This window comes from Eulemur rufifrons, chromosome 8, assembly GCF_041146395.1.
Source record: "Eulemur rufifrons isolate Redbay chromosome 8, OSU_ERuf_1, whole genome shotgun sequence".
Taxonomy (NCBI): domain Eukaryota; kingdom Metazoa; phylum Chordata; class Mammalia; order Primates; family Lemuridae; genus Eulemur; species Eulemur rufifrons.
The window spans coordinates 101,504,366-101,521,456 of record NC_090990.1 but is presented as its reverse complement, the minus strand read 5'-3'; the positions used below and the strand labels follow the sequence as shown (position 1 = coordinate 101,521,456).

General features: G+C 38.8%; 1 protein-coding gene and 1 pseudogene across 1 annotated transcript in view; one reads left to right on the top strand and one right to left on the bottom strand.

Annotated features, from left to right (window-relative positions):
• The window catches only part of GATAD2B (GATA zinc finger domain containing 2B), an 87,945-nt gene that overhangs the window by 55,637 nt on the left and 15,217 nt on the right, over positions 1-17,091 (bottom strand). The window lies entirely within an intron of this gene.
• LOC138390359 (large ribosomal subunit protein eL30 pseudogene) lies at positions 1,388-7,968 on the top strand (annotated as a pseudogene).

Here is a 17,091-nt window from a genome sequence, read left to right as displayed (position 1 = left end):
AGAAGAAGGGAACTCAAATGAGTAGCTAATGGCTATTACCTGCTCTATTATCTGGCTTTTTGCTTCTCCTTAAGAGCACCCTCTCTCACCTACCACCCATGTACCCTTGGGGATTCTGGATGAATAGAAAAAGTTTAGCCTGTCTCCCCCCACCAACCCCCCCCAAAAAGCATCCTAACAAATTACAGCTGTTAAATCGAGGAGGCATTTCTCTTCTAGTCACCGCCTTCCTCAAGCACACACCCTCCTTCTGAATGGGAGCAGAAAGAGACTCACAACAAACTGCTTCACCTCCCAAAAGAGTTACTATTTCCACGAGGAACATGGTCACCACTACTTGCACACAGAAGCTCTCAATATGCCACATCACAAATACCTGTTGTTTACAGTAAGAAAAAAAGTGTACGTATGTGTGTGTCAAAAGGGTATTTTTCTTGCTCTAAGCCTTCCCCTCTCCTCGTCCATCAGCCCAAGCAAGCAGAGATGACGCAGACTTCCTTATATAATAGCCTGTGATTTCCTAGACTGCAGGCCTTTCCCTTTGTGTTCTGTATACACTTACACACTCGAGCGCGCGCACACTCTCATTGCTTTGCAGCCCCTGGCATGATGCCAGCACTCAGTCAGCTGGTTGACTCCATTCACAGAGTGGGGTTGGAGCTGACATGGAAAAGGGGAGGGGTAGGGAGGGTACGGGGGAGCTAGAACCATCACTGCTACAGACAAAAGAATTTAAAAAAAAAAAAAAAAAGAGAGTGAGAGAGGCAGAAAGAAAAAACCTTAGTTTAACACTCTTCTTATAGCTTCAGCTCAAAGAAGACCAGAAGCCAGAGACCCTTCCCATTATAGCAAATGGATGAAGCAGAGGGAAGGAGGATCCAAACCAAAAGGAACTTTGTATGAGAAACAATTCCGCAATAAATTTTAAAAAGCAACAGTGTTTATTACTTCAATCCCATCAGAAAACTCAGCGTATCTTCTATACATAGTCAGGAAATCATTCTGAAGAACTCAGAGCAATTTTGAGTTTCTTTTAGAAAAAGAAAAATTGGGGTGGGTGGGGAGGAGGACAGTTAAAAGTACTTACAGGTACACATTTTTCTGCTTCCTCCTCTAGCTTCCAGGGAAAATGAGAGATAAGAAAGGGGGAAACAGAAAAAGGAGGAAAAGAAATAGTAAGAGATGGGTTTAGGGTTTTTTTTTTCCTGTGTATATGTGTGTGTGAGAGAGTGTGTGTGTATGTGTGTTCCCTTTCTGTTTCCTATCATCTCTTTTCTATGGTAAGAGAAGCTCTTTCTATAGCACAGGGGTGGCCCCATGCATGCCAGGACCCCTCAAGAGACCTGTATAAATCTGGTCGCCAAGCGGGCACTGCCCTGCCAATCACATGGCGTACTGTTATATTAAACAAAAGAAACAGGGGGATGCTTACTTTTACCCATGATGCCTAGCGGGGGCAGGAGGGAGGGAGAGAAAAACCAGTTGTAGCCGGTTTATAACCTCAGGACATGGAATTATCTCTTAATTTTTTAAAGTCGTTGTGGTATAAAAGTCAGTCAGTCTCCCCACCCTAACTATCCCCCCCATTATTCTGGCCTAGTGCCAAACTTTGCCTTCATTCATGAGAGCTAGTTTCCTCTCAAATCATGATGCTTTAACTGTTTAGTTTCCAAAAGCAATCCATTCAAGACAGGAAATCACAGCATCAATACCTAAGCATACCCCAAATTACAACAAAACCAAGACATACTGCCAGCCAAGCTCCTTTTCTTTATCCTTATTGCTAGTGCCAGGGAACAGGTACTGATAAGACAGTGTGTTTATTAAACATTTTTTTCCTAAAGCTGTCCCACAAGTAGATATCTGATTTAGCCCTTATCCACTGACACCATTCAGGGCAGTTCAATCCACACCTAACACAAATCATAGCAAGGTTTCACAGCAAAGCAGTCATGACAATACATACACACTCTTTTAAAAATGGATTAGGCCTTTGCTATGTGTATTTTACAACAATTTTTTAAAAAACAAAAAAATTTTTAATGGCTTGGGCCCAGCCACAGTATAGTTGCAATATTATTCCACTTTCCCATGTCACAGCTAGAACACTCTTTACTTTCTGCATTCCAGCACCTCCTTACGCGCCATATACCACTTACCACACACATCCTATTGTCATTGTATAGACAGATTTAGATGCTAGACATACTGGAACCTGATCCCCTGGCTTAACTTTCCTTTTTCTATTTTAGAGCAACTGTTTCCAATCATCTTATATGAAGTTTTTGTTTACCAAAAGTACTGATAAGAGGTCAGAAAGTAATGGGGTCAGAAATCCTAGCAAACCAAAGAGGGAAGGCAGTGGCAATTATTTTGTTGGAGATCTATTGGCTGAAGACCTCTAGCATCTTTGTCTATTTGATGAATTAAGTTATTTATAAATACTAACAAGGAATAGCAAAGCGGGAAAGGATTTTCTTACTTTTCAACTGATATCTCCTATCAATATACCATCCCAAATGCCTGCCCGATTTGGACCTCTGAAACTTAAATCATAATTATACTGCCTCCATCAGAGTCTCTCACAAAGCCCTTGTTTCTCTCAAATATTAAAGCTTGAAATATAGAATATGGAGAGGAATAATCTTCACCATACTCAAAAATATTTTTTTTCAAGTGTTTTGTTTGTTTGTTTTTTGAAACAGGGTCTCACTCTATCACCTGGGCTAGAGTGCAACAGCATCATCATAGCTCACCACAACCTCAAACTCCTGGGCTCAAGCAATCCTCCTGCCTCAGCCACCCGAGTAGCTGAGACTACAGGTGCACGCCACCATGCCCAGCTAATTTTTCTGTTTTTTATAGGGACGGGGGTCTCACTCTTGCTCAGGCTGTTCTCATGCTCCTGGCCTCAAGCAATCCTCCCTCTTTGGCCTCCCAAAGTGCTAGGATTATAGGCATGAGCCACTGAGCCCAGCCTCAAAGATATTAATTTGTAAATAAAAGTTTCCTTGAACAACATAATATTAATTTCAATTTTCAGAAAACTGAATTAAATCTGAACTAGGTTGTACTGGCCACTGCCATAAGCATTTAGTAATTTACAAACTACAAAAAATCCTGCATCTACACAAGCCAAGCTTCAAGTGGTTGATTTTGTACCATCTCAGCCACAATAAGTTGCTCTTAATAGGAGCCCACCAGAGGTTTCCAGATCTAGGTACTGCTATCATTTTAGCAGATAAAGGAAAACATGATGCCTGTGATAAATGTAATAAGTAAAACAGATTATTTTCCTCACATTTTCACAAAAGACCAATTATGAATTTCAAACCAAAGCCCACTAGTTACAAAGTAACGAAGGTAGGGATGATTATCTATTTTTTAACAACCATTCAGAGATTGTGCCCATTAAAGTCTGCTGAATACATCTGACTGCACTTAAACACTGGTCAATTTCTATCAGTCTTTAAGATAATATAAAAAGCTTAGATACAATTAAACTGTCTGCAGTAATTACCATTAGCCATGAGTTAATTCTCTAACATTATGGAGGCTAAGGAAGTACTCTATGTTTACTATAGTACCTACCTCTGTATATTGGACTGATTAGTAGTAAAGAAGTACTACTGATGCTCTCAAACCAACAAGTATTTATTTTTCTTCAGGGCCTTGGGGAATTAATAACTAACACAGTAGCAGAGACCCTACTCTTTTCAGCTAAATCATAATCACCCAAAACCAAAAGTACTTAATTGTGTGAGCTGAGAACTAAATTTAAAAATACTTCCTGACAAATGTTATCCAAGTTGTGATGCCCTAAAGAATATCAAATTCTCTAAAGTATTATTTAAGGAAAAGAAAATATCTACATTCACTGAGCATTTAATGCACCAAACATTTAATGTTTTATTTAATCTACACAACAAATTAGGAACATAGGATCCTGTCCTCATTTTCTGGACGTGAAATTTAAAAATTTAAATGAAGTTACTCATTCAGCTAACAACAGTAGAGTACAGAAGATGGCTCCAAAGCCCATACACTTTCCACTATACCACGATGCCTTGAGGATTTCTTGGCCAACACTCAAGAGCCCAGTTCACCAGGATTAACCATGCTTGCCTTGCCTTGCCAATCTCCACTTTAACCACTGGATTAAAGCAAATATTACCCAAATACAACTGAAGTCAAAAAATATAAACTCTTTGACAGGTATGTATGATTCCTACTCACAGACGATTTCATCCAGGGTTTCTTTTGAAAGGCTAAGGACGTGTGATCTAGATACAACAGAAATTTGGTAGATAAATGAATAAAAAATAGCATAAGAAAAGAAGTGATTATTTGGACTCAAGAAACAGTTCAAATTATTTATAACTAAATGCTTAAAGGTAGTCCTAAAAAAAGTAATATGAACTTTATAGAACCAAACACCTAAAAACAAAAACTCTCTCAGCAATATCAGAAACAAACTGGCAAAACCAGCCACCCTATCTTTGCTCTTCATAAGTTAAATTTAAGTAATTTGTTAATTTTGTGTCCATTTTAATATACAGTCATGCACCCCTTAATGACAGGGATACATTCTGAGAAATGTTATTTTGTGACTTCTTTGTACAAACAGAGTGTACTTACACAAACCTAGATAGATGGTATAGCCTAGCCTATTGCTCCTAGGCTACAAATCTGTACAGCATGTTACTGTACTGAATACTGTAGGCAACTGTAACACAAATGTAAGTACTTTTATATCAAACATATCTAAACATAAAAAAGTACAGGAAAAATATGTGGGACCACCATCATTATGTGGTGTATCACTGTATATCCTTGGATTCAGAGAGCAAGTGGATCAAAACTAGAACCACTGCTAAGGCCGAAAAATAGCCATTTTTTAGAAAGCCAACTTTACACTGAAATATAGCAAAATTTTTTAACCTACACTTAAATTATTCACTGGTGTCCAAAAAACAAGCCAAAGTTTATCTAGCTGTTAGTCCTCTCCTGCTAACTTCCTATAGTCCTGTTTTCAGTGGGTCTAGTCTATTTGGAAAAATCAGATTATGATGTTCAAAATTACTACTATTACAACAAATCTGATCTTAGAATAGCAAAATCCCATTTATATGGTCAACAAGTTACAATTCTTTTTTCATTAAGTGTAGAACAGCTCAGCTAGTCAAAAGGAAAGATCAATCCTTAGCAGGTAAGAGTTCCTCTCCACATATTTAGAAATGGTATACTATGGAATCAAGCAGCACTAGAAAGAAAACCATTTTGCTTTCCCAATCCCTGATACACAAATTGGGAATTACATCTAAACTAATGTACTAATTTAGTCTCTGGAAAGAGAAGATTTGTGCTCATTAGCTAAAATGAAATAATTTCTACAACAAGAAGGGAAAATCAGTTTTCAGTTACTTGGGAGTTACAAATTAGTGACTGACTGATAAGGGAAGTGTCTACCACTATTTGGGAAGATACATTTACTAAAATTTTGGTTAAAATCAAATAAAAACTTAGTACACTGCCTTACAAAACAGAATATGGACTGAGTCTTACGCAAGTACAAGAGGAAATGAGAACAAGACTCCCAGTTATGAGACAGCATTTAAATGAGGGAGTACTGCTTTTCTCAAAAAGTACCCCCTTAATGTGTTCACTCATTCTGGGTTTACAGAAAATAAGATTGTTGTAGAGGCCATAAAAACGCCTACTGACTCAAGTATTGCAAATAAGCTTAAAAGTGACTGCCATACCCTACTCCCAATGACTTAATCATCATATACGAACATAAAAAGTAAACTGTATCAACTATTTCATCTCTCATGTAGCACAAGATGTTTCTAAACCAGTCTTTTCTATGAAGGTGATTTACTTTCCCAAGGGCACTGGGGAATTCCACTGTCTACCCTTGGAAACAGAAACATGAAAACCATCTAAAGCATTTAATTAGTATTTAACGCCTACAAAATTATAATTCCTCTCTTCCAAAACACAAAGCATTTCTAGTAAGGGCCGCAAGACAGACCTAACTAGGGCATTCTTGTATCAGTGACCAGTGATCGGGTGTGCAAATACCTCATTTCTTAATACCTGATTGCTGACTATTTTCTTCTCTCCTATTTGTACCTTCCCTCTATCTTTATAGGGGCACTAAGTTCTTTTTAGGCAAGTCACAAATGTTCATATTTATTCAACAATAAAAATCCAACTCAAACATCTAAATGTGCTGACACCTATCATCAAATAAGCACCACAGAGGAAACAGAGAAAACTAGTTTTAGTAGTCACATTAATCTCTTTGCCACAGACTTTCTAAGCACTTGAATCTTACTTTTTGACCTAGCTTTTTTCTGTTACCGAGTATCTAAGGTCCCCTTGTTTCTAACTTTGCAAGAGAACTCCCTTGAAGTCTATGAATAGCTTCACTTAGAGCTGAAGACATTTTACTCTATGTTAAGCTTCTCATCTTTCATTTCTGTTGTGAAGGTTGCTCTTATCTGTACCCTTTAAAGTCACAATAACACCAAAAACAAAAAATAAACTAACGTTCTACTCAATTTCTGACTTAAAGGAGCTGCCAACCATGAGAGAAAGAAAAGGAATCTAAGATAAGAAAATAAGTTATCACAGCTACATAGTCAAGAACTTCCATAAATCTTTTAATCTGCCCTCCACTTTAATAATTACCACACTGGATTCCTATGCTCAACAGGCTATGCTAGAACTAGATCTAATTAATTATTGAGCAAAAATAAAATGGATTATATATAATTAGAAATCACTCTGGAATACAGCCACTGTCCTGACTGGGCAAGTTCAAAATTCACTTCACTCAGACTTCCATGACAATCTCATGAAGCATCCAGTTACCACAATCTCAAATGGAGGCCAACATAAAAGGAAACGTCTGGGAAAAGTGTAAATGTATGACTGTCAAATTTAAAATAAACTCATACTACTAAAATTTACGTCTCTGCAAAATATGTTCTCTATATTTTCAACATTAAAATTAACTGTAAAGAATGGCAAAATGGGCTGGGCATGGTTGCTCACACCTGTAATCCCAGCACTTTGGGAGACTGAGATGGGAGGATTGCTGAGAAGGGGTCAGGAGCTTGAGACCAGGCTGTACAACAAAGCAACACCTCTTCTCTACAAAAAAGAATTTAAACAAAAAAAAAAAAGAAAAAGAAAAAATTAAGCCGGGCATAGTGGCGCATGCCTGTATTCCCAGTTACTCGGGAGGCCAAGGCAGGAGGATGGCTTGAGCCCAGGACTTTGAGGTTGCAGTGAGCTATGACGACACCACTGCCCTCTACCCAGGGCAACAGAGCAAGACACTGTCTCAAAAAAAAAAAAATAATAATAATAATGAAAGAATAGCAAATGTTGATAAATATTGAAACTTGGTGGTGGGTACATGAAAGTTAATTATTCTGTACACTGTTTGGGTATATATTTCAAGTTCTTCAGAATAAAAGGTTTTAAAAAGGAAGGAGAAAAGTCATTGTAAGTTTATACATGTCTAGACTATCAAGAGAAAGATACCAAGAAACAGGCTCTTTCTTGCTCCCAGGCCATCTTGGTGACTGTTCCTTGTTGGGGGCCAGGCCCCCAACAGACAGGAAGTTGGTAGCCCCAAAGAAGACGAAAAAGTTGCTGGAATTGATCAACTCTAGGCTCCAACTTGGTATGGAAAGTAGAATGTACATGCTGGGATACAAGCAGACTCTGAACATGGTCAGACAAGGCAAAGTGAAATTGGTCATCCTCACCAACAGCTGTCCAGCTGAGTACCATGTCATGTTGGCCCAAACTAGTGTCCATCACCACAGTGGCAATAATATCGAATTTGGCAAAGTGACTAGAAAATACTACAGAGTATGCACACTGACTATCCTGGATCCAGGTGATTTTGATATCATCAGAAGCATGCCAGAACAGACTGGTGAGAAGTAAACCATGCAAATTTTTCTTTAAAAAAGCCAAAGCTTGTTTAAAAGAAAGATACCAAGAAACAGATTAAGTTCTTCCCCTAAAGAGAGAGATGTCCTTTTTTATCACAGACCCCTTTTCCAAATGTAAATTCTGTACCATGTGCATGTAATACCCAAAAACTGAATAAAATTTAAAAATAATGGTTGAAAGACATATATGCACAATGAAAGGAAGTGACAGAGTCCCCAGGCCTAGCCAGAAGGGGCATAAGCCAACCACAAAACTCAGTAGGAAGATAAGTAACAAGACTATTATAGTATATAGAATACTAGTTAAGTAAAGATACTCTAAAGGCTAAAGATCAGGCAGAGCTGCATGTTGCAGAATGTGGGGCCGTGATTGTCCCAGATGCCCTGATGCTGGATTACTAAATCTAGAGAGGTAAAGATGAGAATACAAAGATAGAGAACTTACTTTTTGATTTAAAAAAGATTTTACAAGACTATTATTGTAAATATTACGGGTATGTTAAATGAAGGTGTGCAGGAGAGGGAAGTTTTTTTAAATGTTCCTTTTCCCCATAAATTCTTAACATTTCCAGAAGACTTCAAGACTCAAGAAACATACATTTTGGATTCTCCCATGTGTCCAGGTTGAAAACACTTATAAAAACGAAACAGGCCGGGCGTGGTGGCTAACACCTGTAATCCTAGCACCCTGGCAGGCCAAGGTGGGTGGATCGTTTGAGCTCAGGAGTTGAAAACCAGCCTGAGGAGGAGCGAGATCCTGTCTCTACTAAAAATAGAAAGAAATTAGCTGGGCAACTAAGAATATATAGAAAAATTAGCTGGGCATGGTGGCACATGCCTGTAGTCCCAGCTACTCAGGAGGCTGAGGCAGGAGGATTCCTTGAGGCCAGGAGTTTTAGGTTGCCGTGAGCTAGGCTAATGCCATGGCACTCTAGCCTGGGCAACAGAGTGAGACTCTGTTTCAAAATAAATAAATAAATAAATAAATAAAGTGGGAGAAAGGTTCTTGCCCACTTGCCCACATGAACATATGTCCTAGTCAGGAAAATGTTAGGAAGATGTGTTAAACAGGAGCCAGAAAAGAAAATAAGGCTGGGCTTGGTGGCTCACACCTATAATACCAGCACTTTGGGAGGCTAAGGGGGGAGGTTCACTTGAGGCCAGGACTTTGAGATCAGCCCAGACAACGTATGGAGACCCTATCTATAAAATAAATAAAAATTAAAATAAATAAATAAAGGCTAAAGATCAGAGCTCTAAGAAAAAGGATTTAGCAGGTCGGGCATGATGGCTCATGCCTGTAATCCTAGCACTCTAAGAAACTGAAGGGGGAGGACTGCTTGAGGTCAGGAGTTCGAGACCAGCCTGAGCAAAAGTGAGACCCCTGTTTCTACTAAAAATACAAAAAATTAGCTGGGCATGGTGGCATGCACTTGTAGTCCCAGCAACTCGGGAGGCTGAGGCAGGAGGATAGCTTGAGCCCAGGAATTTCAGGTTGCAATGAGCTATTATGATACTACTGCCCTCTAGCCCGGGTAACAGGGCAAGACTCTTGTTAAAAAAAAAAAAAAAAAAATTATTTAGCTGATTGGTATGTATGTATGTATTTATTTACTTATTCATTCATTTATTTATTTATTGACAAGATCTTGCTCCATCACCCAGGCTAGAGTGCAGTGGCGTCATCATAGCTCACTGCAACCTCAAACTCCTGGGCTCAAGTGATCCTCCTGCCTCAGCCTCCCGAGTAGCTGGGACTATAGGTGCGCCTGGCTGATTTTTCTATTTTTTGTGGAGACGTCTCACTCTTGCTCAGGCTGGTCTTGAGCTCCAGGCCTAAAGCAATCTTCCCGCCTCAGCCTCCCAAAGTGCTCAGATTACAGGCATGAGCCATCGCACCTGGCCCAAATATTAAATATACTGATAAATATTCCTCTTACTGAATCCAATGGAAAAATAAACAAACAAACTGAAAGTAAAGGGGTCTTTCGGGGTAAAGGAAGCATCACTCACCCAGAACTGTCTAGACTATACATGGGTACACTAATACATATCTGCTCATACCAATTAACTTGGGTCAAAAAGTTTAAAATCGGAATCGATTGATGAGATATTCCAGTGGGAAATTTTGGACATTCATCACTCCTATCCAGAAATATTACAAATAAGAATTTGGTCCAGGACGGGCACGGTGGCTCACGCCTGTAATCCTAGCACTCTGGGAGGCCCAGGTGGGCAGATCATTTGAGCTCAGGAGTTCGAGACCAGCCTGAGCAAGAGCGAGACCCCATCTCTACTAAAAATAGAAAGAAATTATATGGACAGCTAAAAAAAAAAAAAAAAAAGAATTTGGTCCTCAAAATGGGCCCAACATTAGACTTATATTTTATCCAGTAAACTTGCAAGGAAACTTCCTTAATTAGGAAAAGATGTAATAAGGAAAGAACATATTCATGTAGGAGTGCATCAAGTGCTCTGAAGCTGTACCTAAGCACAGTTCAAGAGGAAAAACCTGACTGGTCTGGATTTCACCTAGAGGGAGCTCTGTCACACTCTATTAGCTAAGATTTGCTATCAGCATTAATAAGCACATGGAACCTACAGGAAAAAGAATGCCACTTTTCTTCAATTCAGCAACAAAGATCTGTCAAAATTCTGACTACTGTTACTAGGATTTAGTATACAGGGCAGATTTATCATTTTACCAGGCAGTAAATATTCACCTTAAGAAGTCTACCCTTTAGAGTTCCCTGCAAATGGTGAATTTTGATGATGGTTTCCCCACAAAAGTTTCAAAAGCAGAATGGGTTTTCAGCAATTTAATATATCACTCATTGTCATTATCACTTCAACAGGTTCTAGCTATGACAGCAGGGTTTCCCAACCTCGATACTATTGACATTTGGGGCCAGATAATTCTTTGTTGAGGGGAGCTCTCCAGTGCACTGTAAAATGTTCAGCAGCACCTCTGACCTCTATACACTAGATGCCAAGAGCACCCCTCCAGTTTTGAAAACCAAAAATGTCCCCATACACTGCCAAATGGGGGGCAAAATCCTCCCAGTTGAGAACCACTGTACAGTAAACAACACTAACACGATTTTACCCTCAAGGAGGTCTGTGGCTATTATTACCAATACTCTCAACATTGTAGTGGAACACAATCACCATAGGAAGTCAGAACAATGGTTTCCCCTTTTGGAGTGGGAAGGGATAATCACTAAGAGAGGCATGAAAAAAACTTCTGGGTAGGAGTAACCTTTTACATCTCTACCTGGGTAGTCACCTTATAAAACTTTTTTTTCTGTATACATATTATACCTCAGCTAAAAAAAAAAAAAAAGTTTACCAAAACAAAACAAAAACTGATACATAAGAGACTGGTAGTATTTCCTTGCCTCAATACTGATGGAAATCAGGTACAAGAGGTACTGAACAAAGATAATCTGAGTGGCAGGGAGACATGTCAATAAACATTTCTTGATGATATAGTGATTTACCCTTGAATTCAAGATAATTGGCAGTATTCAAGTCCTTTCTTTATCCATTTTTTACCTACAAAGCTTGCTAAGCTTGATATTGACATCTGAGGTCAGGGTCAAGTATCCTGTACATTGAGACTTTCATAACCTTCAACTTTAGAAGAAAGGCTCTTCAAAAATCCTTCTAGGCCGGGCGCGGTGGCTCACGCCTGTAATCCTAGCACTCTGGGAGGCCGAGGTGGGCGGATCATTTGAGCTCAGGAGTTCGAGACCAGCCTGAGCAAGAGCGAGACCCCACCTCTACTAAAAATAGAAAGAAATTATATGGACAGCTAAAAATATATATAGAAAAAATTAGCCGGGCATGGTGGCGCATGCCTGTAGTCCCAGCTACTCGGGAGGCTGAGACAGGAGGATCCCTTGAGCTCAGGAGTTTGAGGTTGCTGTGAGCTAGGCTGACGCCACGGCACTCACTCTAGCCTGGGCAACAGAGTGAGACTCTGTCTCAAAAAAAAAAAAAAAAAAAAAATCCTTCTAACAAGGAAGTCTCTAACATTAAAGAAAGCTGCATGAGATGAGGCATGGAACAGACAGATATTGGCTCCTAATATTAAGACATCTGCCTATCCCCAATCAAAAGCACCAAACAAGAACTAGATTCTGCAACTCCAACAAGTAGGGCAGATAAAAGGGATAACCTGAAACAAAAAGGAAAGTAAGAGGGACCATAAAAACAGAATGGCTTGAGGGCTTGTAAGAGTGAATAGAAAAATTTTCAAGGCCAAGAAAGCAACTCCCAGTATTGATTGAAATATTAACTACAGAGGAGTTCAGAAGATCATGCTATATTCTACTTACACATCCATAAATTTCTTAGGGGAAAAAAGGTCACTGAACTAGATATTTTATGTTCACTGCTTTTTATATTATATCCAAGGCAACTTTATTAAGATCCTTTTTTGAAGGATCTTTTAAAAAGAGAAATTTGTTAAATACTTCCAGTTAATTAAAAAATACTGTGGCTATGGCTTTGAAAACTAAGCTAGCTCTTAAAACACTTTTTTTCTTAAGGAAAAAAAGATGAACACTCAAATCATCTAATTTTGCCTTTTCTGTTTCTTCTATGATGAAAGTAGCATGATCTTATGCAGTCTGGAAAGAATATGAACAAAAGACAGTTACTTCAAAAAGGATTACTTGACTTCTGGTGCTAAATGTCTCAGACTACTCAATGGTGTGCAAGAGAAAGATTAGTGTTTCTCAGAGAAATAACTGGTAACTAAGTCAATGCTTTTCTACAAACCGTCTTAAGTTTCCACTTAAGAAAAATTTCTTCTATAGGGATGAAGAATTTATGTCTTCTAAATATATCTAAAAATATCAAGTATATTATAATAGATTTAAACAACTACTCCTGCTACATATAGGTTAAGTTCCCAAAGCGAAACACTTGGCCAAAGTTTAATACATTTTAAAAATTTTAAAAAAGGATTGCTGAAAAAGACACCCTTGCTCAGTGACTATGTTTGTTTTTATATTCAAATATTATGTTCCTCGAAACTGCTACTGGTTTGCTGAAAACTGTTGGAAATAAGAAACACTAAACTACCACAAAATACCAATCCCAAATCACAGCTGTGGTAGGTATTTAAAACTAGCACATCTTCCAAAGTGAAAAATCATAATCAGGAACTTTAATAACAAGAGCGGGCCACGCTCCACCCCCCCCCCCCCCCGGAGGAGGGGTGTCAGAGGGTGCAAAAAAAAAAAAAAAAAAAAAAACCCCAAGAGTGATTCATAGGGTTGTAATGCACTGGATTTAAATCTACTCAACAGGATGAGACTATTACTGGGCAATCATTTTGAAACTTCCAAGAAAGTCAATTATCTAGATGATTGATTTTCTTTTGATTAAAATGTCCAAAAAGCTCAATCTGGGGATAACTATCTCCAATTTATAAGTAGTATTCACTAAATAATAGCTCACTTGCCCAGTTACATCACCATTAATCTGGGACCAGAACTCATCTACATCACGTTGGCAAGCTTCTTCCATACAGGGCCAGATAAGTAAATACTTTAGGCTTTGGAGGCCTTAACATCTTTGTCATGACTACTAACTCTGACATTGTAGCAGCATAAAAACAGCCACAGACAACATAAACAAATGAGTGTGATGTTTCCAATAAAATTTTATTTATGAACACTGAAATCTGAATTTCATATAATCTTCACATGTCAAAAAAATCTTCATTTTTTTTCAACCATTTAAAATTATAAAAACCATTCATAATTCTTAGCTCATAGACTGGACAAAAACTGGCTGCAAGCAGAATTTGGCCTGTAGTCCACTAGTTAGCTGATCCTTAATCTATACTGTATTTTTATTAAGCATTTCAAATTTAGAAAAAAGCAGAGAATAATGTAATAACCATTTACTCACCACCTAGGTTAAGAAATAAAACTGAAGCTCCTGAGTAACTACTCCAATCCTATTTCCCTCCCTTTTTTCTTCAAAGGTAACTACTATACTGAATGTGGTATTTACCACTGCCATAATTTTTTCAGTACTTTTACTTTGTGTGCAGATGTTATCTATATAAAGAAACTGTATTGTTTTGCAAGTTTTAAAAAGATATTATATTATATATACCCCTTTGCAACTTTTTTTTTTAATTGACAGATAACATCGTATGTTTTCATCATGTACAACATGGTATTTTGAAGTACAAAAACACGGTAGAATGGTTAAGGCTGGCTAACAACTTGCTTTATTCTTTTTATTTTATTTTAGGTAGAGATAGGGTCTCACTCTTGCTCAGGCTGGTCTCCAACTCCTGGCCTTAAGTGATCCTCCCATCTTGGTCTCCCAAAGTGCTAGGATTATAGGCATGAGCCACCATGCCCGACCTAACTTACTTTTTTCTTTTATATTACCTCTGATGCTTATTCAAGTTGATACATGTAACTAATTCATTTATCTTTTGTTGTTGTTGTTGTTTCTAGGGATAAGAGATGGGGTTTCACTGTACTCAGGCTGGTGTCGAACCCCTGAGCTGCAGCTATCCTCCTGCCTCAGCCTCCCAGAAAGCTAGGATTACAGGTGTGAGCCACCGCACCTGGCAAATTCATTCATCTTAAATAATGTATAGCAGTGGTCCCCAACCTTTTTGGCACCAGGAACCAGTTTCATGGAAGACAATTTTTCCATGGGACAGGATGGACGAGGGCAGCAGGGTTGGGATGATTCAAGCACATTACATTTATTGTGCAATCAAACCTCTCTGCTAATGATAATCTGTGTTCATTGCAGCTGCTTCCCAGCACTAGCATCACTGCCTCAGCTCTACCTCAGATCATTAGGCATTAGATTCTCATAAGAAGCAAGCAACCTAGATCCCTCACAGGCACAGTTTACAGTAGGGTTTCCCGCTCCTATGAGAATCTAATGCTGCTGCTAATCTGACAGGAGGCAGAGTTTATACAGAGATGCGAGTGATGGGGAGTGGCTGAAAATACAGATGAAGCTTCTCTGCTGGCCCACTGCTCACCTTCTGCTGTTTGGCCCAGTTCCTAACAGGCCACAGACCAGTACCGGTCCCCAGCCCAAGGGTTGGGAACCACAGGTGTATAGAATGCCAACTGTGAGTACAACACAATTCATTTTCTATTATCTGCTCACTCAACAAATTAATCACATATTATGTAGCAGGTATTTTTCTAGGTGCTAGGGCTTTAACAGTGAAGGTGTCAAAATTCTTCCCTTCATGGAGTTTACTCTGATGGACACTATCACTGTCTCTTTATTGATATTATATCCCTTTCCCAATTGAAGTCTAAGAGTGGCCACAGACTAATTTTATCCAAAAGAAATGAAGAATACGAAGGGGAGAAAAAAAGTCAATTTATGTAAATGGAAGAGAAATCCTTTCCCCTTCATTAAGGTTTGTTTAAAGATGCTTCTTGTTAAGCTAAAAGAGATAAAAAGAAAATTCTATGGCTGCATACCATGTATCCAAAATAAAAATAATAAAAAAAGAAAACTCTAGGAATAAATTCCATCCCAAATACTAGAATCTTTGAGCTTTCAACATTTTAAAATTAGACCCCACTTCATACTTGCCTTCATTCAGGATAACACTATAAACAGGTCACTAGTGATAAGACACCTAAGTGTCCAGTTTCTTTTCTTCGTTTCCAAAAACCAACATCATGCAGTAAGAAAGATAAAGATCAGCAGTGGATCTAACCCTTCAATCAATCAACAGTAGAAATATCTTAATAATCCAAATTTAACAGAACTGATATTAACAGGTCCAGAAGATAAGCTTTGTTCCTTGGAAGTAAAATGACAAGACTTCCTGAATAGGAATCAAGTAAGACAAACACCACTATCACCAATAATAAATTAATGAAATAATCTCCAATGCTCTTTTAATCTCAAAGGGGATGGTAACTCTCAACACATTTCATGCCCTTGAATTAGCCAAATATTCTGTCACTCCTCAAGGATGTTTAAGAAAACTAAGTTTATTTCATTTTATTCCTAACAGTAGGCCCTGTGAATGGGATAAAAGAATGTATGTTTATGTGTTGGGATTGTGGTACCTTTAAAGGTAACCCCCCTACTCTGTACAGATGAAAGCCTACTAATAGATTCTAAATTCATTAAGCAAAATCTAAATGTATTGAATAAATCACCTTCACCCTTAAAACAGAGACATGGGATGAAGAGGAAGACAAGTGACCCATTAGAACAGAAAAAACCACTTAGTAAAGAAACTTAAGTCCTTTTTTTTTTTTTTTGAGATAGGGTCTTGCTTGGTTGCTCAGGCTGGAATGCAGTGGAGCAATCACAGCTCACTGCAGCCTTGAACTCCTGGGCTCAAGTGATCCTCCTGCCTCAGCTTCCTGAGTAGCTGGGACTACAGGAACACACTGCCACGTCTGGCTAATTTTTAAAAAATTTTGGGAGAGACAGGAATCTCACTAGGTTGCCCACGCTGGTCTCAACCTCCTGGCCTTAAGCAATCCTCCCGCCTCGGCCTTCCAAAGTGCTGGGATTACAGGTGAGAGCAACCATGCCCAGCCAAATCTAAGTCTTACAAGGAATTTGGTCATATCTGTCTTAAGATTCCCGTTCACTGAAAACAGTATGACCCAGCTGATGTGGAAATGTTTGGCTCTCTGCCACTGCCAATTCCAAATTCAACTGCAAACCCTACATATTCCTTACTCCTGAAGTTGCCCAAGATTTTAAAACATCGTAATGATGAGATATCAATTTATCAGCCAGGCACAGTGTTCCAGCTACTCAGGAGATTGAGGCTGGAGGAGTGCTTGAGCCCAGAAGTTCAGGGCTACAGTGAGCTGTAACAGTGCCCATGAATAGCCACTACACTCCAGTCTGGGCAACACAGCAGATTAAAAAACAAACAAACAAAAAAACCAGGTTGGGTGTGTGGCTCATGCCTGTAATCCTAGCACTTTGGGAGTCTGAGTTGAGAGAGGACAGGAGTTCAAGACCAGCCTGAACACCAGAGAGACCTCTTCTCTAAAAAATACAGAAAAAATGAGCTGGGCGCAGTGGCGCATGCCTGTGTCCCAGGTATTGGGCTGGGGAGGGCATAAGG